Here is a 12,161-nt window from a genome sequence, read left to right as displayed (position 1 = left end):
GCAGTGTTTCTCAACATTCTGCGAAGAAAAAAAAACCCAGAGATGTTGAGCCCTTTCTCTTGATAGCTTGGGGAGCGCTGTAAGGCTAATTAGTGGGGTTCGGGGCGAAGCCCCGACGCCAAAAGCGTTTTTTAGCATTCTTCACTGCAGAAACGCATTCTCCTGACATTTACAGCTCATTATTTATCAATGGGGTTCGGGGTAAGGCCCCGACGCCAAAAGCGTTTTCTTGCATTTTTCACTGCTGAAACGCATTCTCCTGACATCTACAGCTCATTATTTATCAATGGGGTTTGGGTCAAGGCCCCGACGCCAAAATCGTTTTCTTGCATTTTTCACTGCAGAAACGCATTCTCCTGACATCTACAGTTCATTATTCATCCTATTAAAAAATGATGTTTTACTTGAAAAAATATTCTAATATGAATTAGAAAGGCTCAACCTTCATTGCAAATAAAACGATTTGAAGATACCCCAAATATTTAAATTGAGGCTTTGAAGATCGCCGACGAAAAAAAATTAGAATAATAATTTTTTTTTTAAAAAGCACATTTGTAAGTGATACTGTCACGATTATCAATGGTGTTGATGTCACAATCTAAGATGGTGCTACTGTCACGATCAGACTTGAACTATATTGTACCATCAATGATCGTGATTGCCGAGGATCTTGAAATGATCTTTCGATAAGATGATCGTATAGAAGTAGACAGATCTATGTTAATAATACGATCATACAGAATGTTGCCAATTGATAAGAGGATCTTCTAGGTCTAGGAGTTACTACTTGACAAATATGATCTAAGTACGATCTAAATTCAATGAAGAAACTTCTCTTCGTCCAAAAACAATTACTTTAATTAATAACTTGAAAACACTATTCACAAATAGTTACAATGGTTAAAATGTACTTGAATTGAATCTACACAATAGTATATCTGAGTCTTGATACAAATAAGATATATATTCTCAATTTCACGTTACATACAAGTTAGATGTTAATACTACAACTTCCGAGACAAGACTGGCCGGGTGCTATACGCTTCATCCGGGCTTCAGCTCGTAATCACGTGATCAACAACTTACCCCTCCCAGACCAACCAATCATTGCAGTTTAATGTACAACAATTAACTTTCGGAACCAATGGAGTTCATTTAATTACATGCTTGGTTTTTTTTTCCCAGCTATGTCAAGCTATGTCGGCAAACAACCCGAAACTGTTACCAAAATGGTCATAGTGTACGTGACAGATACATTTTGTTCAATAAGCATATCTGTTACTTTGTTTTGTTACAGATTGAGTAAAGGTTGGAAAAAGGCGACTAGGAAAAGAATATTTGGGTTCAGAACTCATCTCAATCGTTACTCTTATACTGAAAAATTTCGTATGAATTCTAAATTTTCCAAAGCAAAGTCTTTCTTTAAAAAATTATGATAAATTTATGTGAAATTACATAAACTCTGTCGCCATATTTGACTATTCTGTTTTAAAACATCATGTTTTCGTCTGGAAAGGGGAGGGGCGGTAGAATGAAAACGATTAATCCTCGCTCCTTTTTATAATTTCTGTTAATGTTTGCATTTGGCATTAAAGAATAAGGGTTGTGCGACTCGATATAGAATTTAATTTATAGCACATATAAATTATATTAATGACAGATTTTTCTTATGATTTTGTAATTCCTTAACTATAATTAAAAAAGAACAAATATAGGTTTGTCCGATGGGCGGAAGGCGATTGCATGTTTCGCCCCTCCCACCTGGTACAACCCTTTTTCATTTTATATTTACTAATGATAAAATTTGAGATTAGAGCGTGTGTGCGACATAATATACAAATGGGTTCACATATCAATACGTAGCTTATATTATATAGATATTCAACTAATTTTGTTCACAGACTATGATTTCCCCATAAAAGTAGGACCGCCCCCCCCACTCAAAGGGTTTAGATGGGAATGGCAGTAGATGTATTCGCCCCCCCCCCCAACCCAATCAGAAAACAGGAACGACATAATATAAAGATAGGTTAAAACACCAATAACACGTTTTAATCATATAGATATTTAATTGATTTTGTTAGCAAGCTGTGATTTCTACAAATTTATTGGACCGCCCCCCCTACTCGAAAGTTTATGGGGCGGGGGGGGCGGGATCGATGCCATCGCCCCCTCCCGACCCCACCAAATAGGCCAAAATGCCTGAGGGGGGGGGCGAAATAATCTAAAAATAGGTTGAAATATAAATAATTAGCATATATTATTAACTTATGTAATAAATTCGTATACAAATTGTGTGAATTCTATACTAAAATTCGTCCGCCCCCCCCTTCGGGGGGGGGGGGGGAGTCGGCGATTGGGGGGGGGGGGCGATCGCCCCTACCGCCCCCCCCCTGGATCCGCCAGTGTAAGTAATGGAACCTAGCTAGTCACTAGTGACTATAACAGTAGCTACCACAGAAGAATAATAGAAGTAATGGAACATCACTTTGATTCCCTTTATCACGCTAGAAGAGAGACTAAGCGCAACCTATGAAAACCTCTGCCCTTTTCACTTTCATCTAAAAAAAAATCAAATCCAAATCTAGAATAGATCTAGATCTGTAAGCAGCTTCATTAACAGTTGATTGTTTTTTAATGTGCATATTTTAGATTCCATAATTGATACGAATTGCTTCTTTTGGGTAGATTTAAATTTAGATCTAGTTTTTGAGGTACATTTTCTACTTGAGTGGAATCTAAACCTACAGCCTACATTGATTGCTACAATCAATGAAATAAACAGGAGGTAGCCTTCAAATTAATTCAGGAACACCGGCGAAATGCCAAAACAATCAATATATTAGTTGGCACTAGTGTTGAAACAATAAACACTTTTAATACGCAAGAAGGGATCCGTCTAATGTCCTCTGTTTCTAGCCGTCTTAATATTACTTATTATTTTGTGTTGTCCTAATGAAAAGCGTCTTGTTGATAGTGTATCTTAGAACGTTCTTCTTTTTAAGATCTATCACGTCATTCGTAACTAAGTAAAACTTTCCCCTTATTCCCGAAACAAATAACTAAATCCTAATCATGTCATAACAACTCCTCCCCCTCCCGCTAAAAATAATTGCCAGTCAATTTTTTATCTACCGTTTTAGTCGTACATTGTGCAAGGGCCAAAATGTATGGGAAACATAAAAGACAACACAACTTGAGTCTTGATTTCGATTTCAACTTTTTCTTCATTGTCCCAAACTCAAGTTGATCTTCACCCATACTTCACTCAGGTGGTACAAGGTGGTACTGTCCAATGTGGTGTCCCGCAGGTGACCGTAAGCCGTAGACATAGTTCATGCTGACACCATAGGTGCGTCTAGCTATCCAGATCGTCAAATCACGTTCCAGGGGTTTTGTTTTCCCTCATACGTCGGGACAGACATCTTACCTAACATAATAAATTACCATTTATCACTACTCATTCTTTCACTATACACCTAACGTTTTTCGGGCATTTACAAGTGTATTTAATTTCCTCTCTCCACTTGTCCCAACGCGACCTAAATCTTTACTGATGTATGATCATGATCAACTACGACAAGAGAAATTAGAAAACTTACTTTTCCGTGATATCATAATTATAAATGCCCTCACTCATGTACAATTACATCCATACATATCAAAATAACAAACCAAAATAACAAAATGAGTTAACTAACCATAGCTCAAATTACAAACTTAATATATGTATCTTCTAACATGACTTTACTGTCCGAGGATACCTCAAGACAACATATTACTCGTCTAGTTATGACTACTAGCCAAGCCAATTAATTAAGAATAAACAATTGAAATAAAATCCAACTTATTTACACACTACGGTCGTATAGTGCTATGTTTCACAGGCGATATACACGATCCATACATTTGTTCTCTCCAACTGGAGTTAACATCTCTTCTTACACCACTATAGCCCGCTTGTGGCCTTCTTCCTCTGTTTGACTTTCGATTACTGCTACCACACTCATCTCTTCTATCATCACTATCGGATACAGACCTGCGCCTCCTATCCGAACTCGCAATCTTCTGTTCTGACTGTTCTGTCCTACTCCAACTGTCTCTAGCGATGTGCCCATGTTTATGGCAGTTAAAACAAACTATGTCCTTTTTAGTTTTGTTTCGCCTCCTGTTACCATACCTACGTTTCCAAAATCTAACCTGCTTGTCAGTAGCGGCTCTGACGCCTGCTACATTCCCAAGTAAAACATCTCTAGATAACCTCGGCATGGCTACTCCTTCGCAATACCCTGTGTACAATGGAGATCGAAGGAACACTTTGCATGCTTCGAACCTCTTAATTTCGCCGTCTTCCAATCCAACTGATTTGGAATAGCCTAGATAATCCTTATCTTTAACTAATCCTCCTCTAATCGCGAGTGTACTACTTGCTGTGTCCCGAATCACACCCACCTGCTTATTATCTACTATGCCCGTATATAATTTAAATCTATTTTCCCCACAGTCAACGTAGTTTATTTCTTCATCTGGTTGACTATTTCCACTATCACGATCCCTGCCTTGGATGCTCCTTACAAAATTATCCCTCTCTTGTCTACGATTTCCTTGATTACCTCCCCTATCACTAGTGCTACTACTACCTTGTGCATTCCTATTGCCAGATTTGTTACCTTTGTGTTTTCTACACTGGTATGCCCTGTGTCCCTTTTCCTGACAATTAAAACATGTCACTTCGCTAAGGTTTCTATCACCCGTTTTCGGTCTATCACTTCTCCTATCATAACTTTCTCTACCCTTATTTTCATTTTCCCTATTTGTCCTATCATAACTTTCCCGACCATTGTTCCCACGTTCCCTGGACCTGTCATTTCTTCTACTATAATCCCTATCATTAACATTATTTCTTTTATCATAATCCCTATCATTGCTATCATTTCCCTTTACTTAACCTACCAGGTCAATGACTTTTTTGTGGTCTCTAACTGAAAGTGAGTTGTTTGGGTAAGCGTTTTTAAATATCCTAATCATCTCTACAACCTCCTCAATTGCTTTAGGGTTCCTTTCCTTTATAAAAGACTGCAGCTGAGGGTCACCCTTGTTGATGAAGTTGTCGATTAGGATGAAATTCTTCAGACTTTCATAGGTGTTCTCCACATTCTCGAATCCGAGCCATTTATTGAAGAAGTCCTTTTCCAAATTGATGGTTGTTTGTGGACCTACCTGGCTGGATGGTGTATTGTCATAGTACTTTATCCGAAATGTTGCAGCGTTGTGCCCGTACGCATTTAGCAGTTCCTTTTTTAGTACCTGATAGTTATTTTGCATCGAAATTTGTCCCGTGAGAAACAGTGCGAGGGGAGATAAATCCAAAAAGAATTTAGTTATGGGTGGACAAGAAAATAATTGTTTTAAGTTAAAAATTAAAGTTTCTCACGGTTTGCTGGGAAAAACTCATCGAGTGGTCGTGGTTTTGGCAAATCGTGAGAGTTTGCCCGTACACGAAGTCCAATAAGATTTCGGACCTTCTCTCGGAATTAAACTTTGAAAGCTTGATCTCGAACCGTTTCAAATAGTCGCCGATGTCGTCTTTATCTTCCGCAAACGGCTGTATCTTCCTCTTGATCCAAGCGGCGGTACTCTGGTTTTCTGTGTTTGCGCTATTATTGCACACTTACGCCAGCCTCTATCCTCATCTGTTCCACTTGAATTCTTACTTTCCTGTCTGCTTCTTTCTTCTTCTCCCGCTATATGCGTTCCGCTTCTATATATTTTTTTTGTTCAACACGGTCAGCCTCTTCTTTTTCTTTTTCCCTGACTCTTTCAGCTTCTTGAACTCGTTCCCTCTCCACCTTTTCTGCCCCTCTAACTCGTTCCCGCTCTATGTGGTCTGCCTCTTCTTTCGCCTTTCTGCTTCTCTAATTCTCCAATCGCTCTGCTTCTGCCGCCACCATCTGCTGCACATAGGCGGTTAGTTCTTTGCCGCGCAGTTCTAGTTCTGTCTTGGCCTCTATAATTAACTTCTTCTATGTCGTGGTGTAAATGCACGTTTTGAGACGTGGCGTTGATATAGTGTGACGTGCATTACTATTACACACGTGAGGGAGTGGCCACTACTACTGTGTCGCGAATGCGTAGAATGCTGGGTTCGTGCTTCCTGGAGTACTCTTGACACGTGACAAACATAGATACTATAGATTGACTTAAGTCCGTTTCAGCAGACAAAATATAAAGTTTATTTGATAACAATAATAATAATACTGCACTCCTTGTCAGTTACACAAGTCTATAAGAAACAATCCTATCCGCATAACAGCGGTATCAAATATATCCAATACGTTAAACTCTCCAGAGTAGATTACAAATAACGTCCGCATCTCAGCAGGTAACACTGTACAGAATAATACAGAATAACTACTAGAAATACATGTCTCAAAAAGACCACTGGCATCAGCTGCCCAAAAGTTACTACCTAACTGAAATTACTACTCGACTTTCTATGTCGCTACTGTCCGTCCCGGACCAAAAGATACTACTTCACTGCCCGGTCCAAAAGATACCACTTGACTGAACTCAAAATCAACTATATTCATTCTACTTCGTGTTTTCTACATCAGGAATTCCACGTGTCTTTTAACCTCTTAACCCGAGGTGAACATTTAATCAGGCAATGTCAACTGAGACTGTGACACGTGGCCTGAAGCAGTTGTCATGTTGTTTACTTGTTTCAAGCTACTTTACCTCACTTGTTAGCTAAATTATCTTGCACCAAAGCTTAATAGATTCTATGACCAATGTTCCATAAATAGAACCACCTTTTGAGCTTCGCCTCGCTTTGCGGCTTCCTAATATTTCTCAACTTAACCAAATTAAATTTGTCACTCTACACCCTTGGCGTCTAAAACTACCAACTTAGACTTAATAACGTCTACACTTTCCAAGATACACTTAGTATCCTTGGTACAAGTGTGTACCCTCTGACCCCACTGAATTACACTGTGCGACACACGCACATTTCACCGACCCCGTGTTACTCAGCACGAGTCACTGGTAAATAGACCAACCTGTCTATTTACAAACAACAAAATTACTAATGGGCAATCAGGTTTCACCTCGATTGTATCTAGTCTAGATTACGCTAGATCTTAGTTACCTCTTACCTTCGTTCACAGCCAGAAGTGTATATAACTAACTTATGAAAATAAATAAACTAAAATAATATAAACAACAAACTATAGATCTAGTTCTAATGTATGAGACTTTCGTCTGACAGTAAGACTTAAGACGGGAGTATTGCAAACAATTAATACACGACGTTACTAAAAATAAAATGCTGAAATAAACGATTCACAATCACATACACGACGAATTAACAGCTAAACGTATATATGGACCTCTTGCTAGACTACACCTCATTGTAAGGATATCTCAAAGCCACCACGATTCAATCTGGTAGTGATAATCTATCGAGTTGTCACTTCCCTATAGACTCTTAATTATTCTATGGAGAAAGAAGTTAAATACACTTATCTGTCATAGAAACGGCGATAACTTTCCCACTCAGTCTAGGGTCCACTCTTACCATGCTAACGTCTGTCCCAGCGACAAGGCTCACGGCGATATCTTCACTAAAGCTCTTGTAAGGACAACGAACGTTTCGGCTCCCCAAGGTCCTTCGGTACTGATCTGCAACGGCTCCGGTTCTTCGATGATACGGCGTCTGGTTCTGGTTCTCTGTGATCTGTTTTCTGGCTCCGGTTCTTTGGTGGCGTAGCGTCTGGTTCCAGTTGCTGGTTCCGACGCAGGCACAATGGTTCCAGGTAGTCGTCTGTACACAATGAGACTGGCACGGATCAACATCAGATACAGCGACAAAGTCAGAGTCCAGTGGTCGGATAACGGCTATCTGGCTATCTAGCGTGTAGCACAGATTCAGCCGAGTCGTAGAGCTACTGTACTTAAGTGCCGTAGGTAGTAGGATGGCTCCTACGTCAATAGTTCTTTGGCGTGACCTCAACGGTCGATCTTGGCCTGAAGAATGTTCCTATGTCTGCTACTTATTTTGTTAGCTGCTAGCCCGTGGGTCGTCTTCTGGCGGTCGTAGGACTGGCACTCAGAGGATGCGTCATCCGGCTCTGTCTTAGGACGTCGGCTCGGGATATTCTCTATGCTGTAGGCAAGCTGGCTCTAGGGTGAGGCAGCTGCCTGTTTATCAGTAGAGATGGTTGGTGCTGCAGACTAAGTTGTAGTGGGACGATCTCTCAGCCGTGATCTCTAGCTCGTAGAGAGCCGTGCTAACTCAACACCAGTTTATCTTCTGCTGCGAAGGTTGCTCTAATCAGTCGGCATTAGGCACTAGCTATTGGGCAGTGGACAGTTTGGGCCGGGTACTGGGCAGATGATACTGGGCAGTATAAGGCACTGTGGACACTGGGCAATATGTTAAGGCCAAGGACAGTAGGCAATGCCTTCTTGCTAACAGGTATATAATTGGGGGGGGGGGGGTATCTGGTGTGGTCTGCTCCGGTTACAGCTTTGGGTGGAGATCTGGTAGTTATAGCAGTCGGGTGTAGCAATCGTGTGTAGCAACCAGGGGTAGCAATCAGGGGTAGCAACCAGGCCGTTTGTCCTTAATGAAACCTCACTAATAAACTTCCTAACAGAGGAGACTGTATGAATCCTAGCGGGCCTAACTTAGAATGCTTTGGACTCTCTCTATATATAGATGGGACTTTTCGTTTACCGGGTGGGGGAGAAATCTAGCTGATTTTCTCATATGTATCGATGCACCGGAGATGTCAGGCGTCAGGTCAGATTTATGATCAATATTCGTTGCCTACCGTGAGAGTAAGAACATTAAGCGAATATGTCTCTGTCCAGCCCGAGTGCAATGCTATTCTTAGAGCGGTGCGTATCCTGCGGGGGGGGGGGGGAGAAATAGGTGTGAAAAGTTATTAGGCCGCTGCGTGTAGCGCTAGTGCAGCGACTATTGTGTGCTGGTCACCTGTCCAGCGGTCAATAATTAAAAGTTAGCCCTAGAGAAGCTAGTTAATGTTTTACGTCGAGATTTGTCCCGTGAGAAACAGTGCGAGGGGAGATAAATCCAAAAAGAATTTAGTTATGGGTGGACAAGAAAATAATTGTTTTAAGTTAAAAATTAAAGTTTCTCACGGTTTGCTGGGAAAAACTCAAATGAATTTTTGTATGCAAGTTTCGTATCGTCACAGCCTTGCAACGTTCGTTCTCAATATGCCGGGAAGGCGATATCTCTTCAGTACGGCTTCGACACGACGGTTTTCTTCCCTTCCACAAAACTGTAGCCTTCTCAATACAGAACTGCTTCAGGCTTCAATACGATGCCCCAATGTATGGGCGTTTACAAATGTCTATCAATTAATTCGTCACTAAGTAAAACTTTCCCCTTATTCCCGAAACAAATAACTAAATCCTAATCATGTCATAACAATACATACATAAATACATACATACATACATACAAACATACGCCAAACATTCTGCTTTATTTAATTTCATGAAATTTTGCGTATATATGTAGCTATGTTGTTAACAGGTCTAAATCCGCATAAGTAAATCTTAAAGAAAAAAGTAAATTGAAAATAAAGACTTAAAATTAAACCGAATCGGTAGCTCTAGGCTTAAATGCTTAAATGCTTAAAAAAAACACATTGGAAAGTAAATTGTATTATGTAAGTACCGTAGTTTATTAGTTTAATAATATGCCTTTATAATGCGCGATATTATGACCTCTGACGTTCATTTCATTTGTATCACTACGCGGCGCATGTAATGGTGCCGCGAGTTTCAGAAAAGTATGTCAAGACGTTTAAAGCTATTTACATTTAGAGCGAACGATTTTATGTAAAAGAAAATGTGTTGTAAACTCAAATTTGGTTAATTTTCATTAAATATTGAAATGAATAGACGCTAATTTGAGTAAAAGTAAAAAAAAAATGTTTTCTTGAATTAGGGCTAATTTAAATCTTGAGATTTTCATCTCTGCGCATGCGTGACCTCTCCGTCTTAAAGTAGATCTTGAGTTAGCAATAGATCTAGATCTAGAATCTAGATCTTGGATAGTTTATTCTGAGCGTGCGTGAAGGCTTCGCTCTGCGCGTGTGTGACCTTTTTTGAAAATTAGATTACGCGATTCATGAATGCAGCTATTAGAATATATCTCAACACGGCTTTGCAGCTTTAGCGAACGAATGTATGAAAAATGCTTTAGAAAAACAAATTTGAATGTTAATTTGATTAAAATATGAAACGAATGGACTATAATTAGTATGTTCATGTGTATAAAACTATCTTTGCGAAGAGAAGTTCTATCATCTTAGAGTTGAATTAGAGTTTAGACCTAGGAAAAGAGAGATGTGTAACCTTTCGACTGTCTAATGAAAGAATGTACGTCAGGAATTCTAAATTCTCAGATATAAGGAACGAATTTATGTAAAAATGCTTTTAAAACACAAATATGAAGCATAATTTTATTAAATCATAATGAAATTAATAGACTATATTTTGTAATTTTCATGTGTCAAAGTAAAAAAATATCTGTGCAAAGTGTAGTTCTTAGGGCTATAATACACACACTATGGTCCCAGTTAGTACCCAAGGAACATTTCTGCCAAGTTTTATCGAGATTGGTCAAACGGTTTTGATTTCTATTCGGCACATACATACATGGCTGCCTGGTCGTGCGGTTTGCGGATTTATCGATAGTCCCGAGTTCAAACCCTGCCCGTTCCTATCCCCGTCGTCCATACATACGCCTTACATTGAGGGAAACGAAGCCGCAGACAGAGAAGCAAAGAGAGCCCTAAATCATGCTGTGTCAGGAACCCTAATTCCCTGCTCGGACCTGAGACAAAGTATTGCCTCTGCCACCTATCGAGAGTGGCAGGACCGATGGGAGGCTGAGACTCACAACAAACTCAGGCAGATTGTGGCGGATGTCAGGTGGCGGCCCACATCTAAGGGTCTGACAAGGCGTGGTAGCACGACCATGTCCAGACTTAGGATTGGCCACACCTACATCACGCACTCTTTTGTGCTGAAGAGAGAGGAGCCCCCACTTTGTGAGTACTGTGACTCTCGCCTCACCGTGGAGCATATCCTCAATGATTGCCCCAGATACCAGGATGTCAGGGAGAATTTTTTTAGAACACACACCTTAAAAAAACTATTCGACAATGTCGACCCTAGGAAGCTACTGGGCTTTGTCCGGGAGGTGGGGTTGTCTACAAAGATCTGATTTTTGAATTGCAAAATATAATATTTACATACGATTTTTACCAAATTATAAAATTTTTACTACCTTTACTATTTTAACTGTGAATAGACCTTGTTTTTAATGACTTAACTGTATAGAATTAGTAAAGGGAGAGTGATCCTTAAAGAATTACGGCATAACATGGCCTAAATTGTGCAGATGTGCCTAAACTCAAAATCATTCTATTTTATAGTATATACCGGTATATATAATAAGGTGTGTCTTCGAGTCCGAAGATTAGTCATGAGTGCAGCCCCAGCTGTTGTTAATTATCATGAACGAATAGTAACAAGACTCTAAATATAAAGTATAAGACATGAAATCAGCTGTTTAATATAACGCCATCTTGGTCGACAACAACAGTTACAAGTGATGTTACTCCCAAACACCGATTGGTGCAACCTATATAAAACACACATCAACAGTTGTGACCTACATATTTTTCCACAGCTAGGGCAAGCATAACCATTGTCCACTGGTGGTCGATTAGATTTTCTTTTCGCAGTCTGCGTCTGTCCTATCCCGCGGCCTTTGTGGGTGACATCCATCTGTCTCGTTCTGAGGCCGCATGCAGCCAGGTGCTCTCTTCTATTTCAGATAAGTTAGTTGGCGCCTAATCTGGTCTTTGAAGCGTTTCCGTGAGGCGCCTCTGTTACGTCGACCACCTTTAAGTCTTTTAGCTCAACAAAAAAAGACTGCCTTGGCATATGTTCGTCTCCCAAACGGGATACGTGCCCTGCCCAGTGTAACTGTCGGACCATAAGAAGTCCATATATACTCTATACTGTCCATACCACTAGCGGATCCAGAACTTTGGAGTGGGGGGGGGGCGATTTTTTTCCAAACCCTAACGCCCAGTAAACCCTAACCCTAT

The sequence above is a fragment of the Biomphalaria glabrata genome, chromosome 1 (assembly GCF_947242115.1).
Source record: "Biomphalaria glabrata chromosome 1, xgBioGlab47.1, whole genome shotgun sequence".
NCBI lineage: Eukaryota > Metazoa > Mollusca > Gastropoda > Planorbidae > Biomphalaria > Biomphalaria glabrata.
This window is presented reverse-complemented; position numbering follows the sequence as displayed.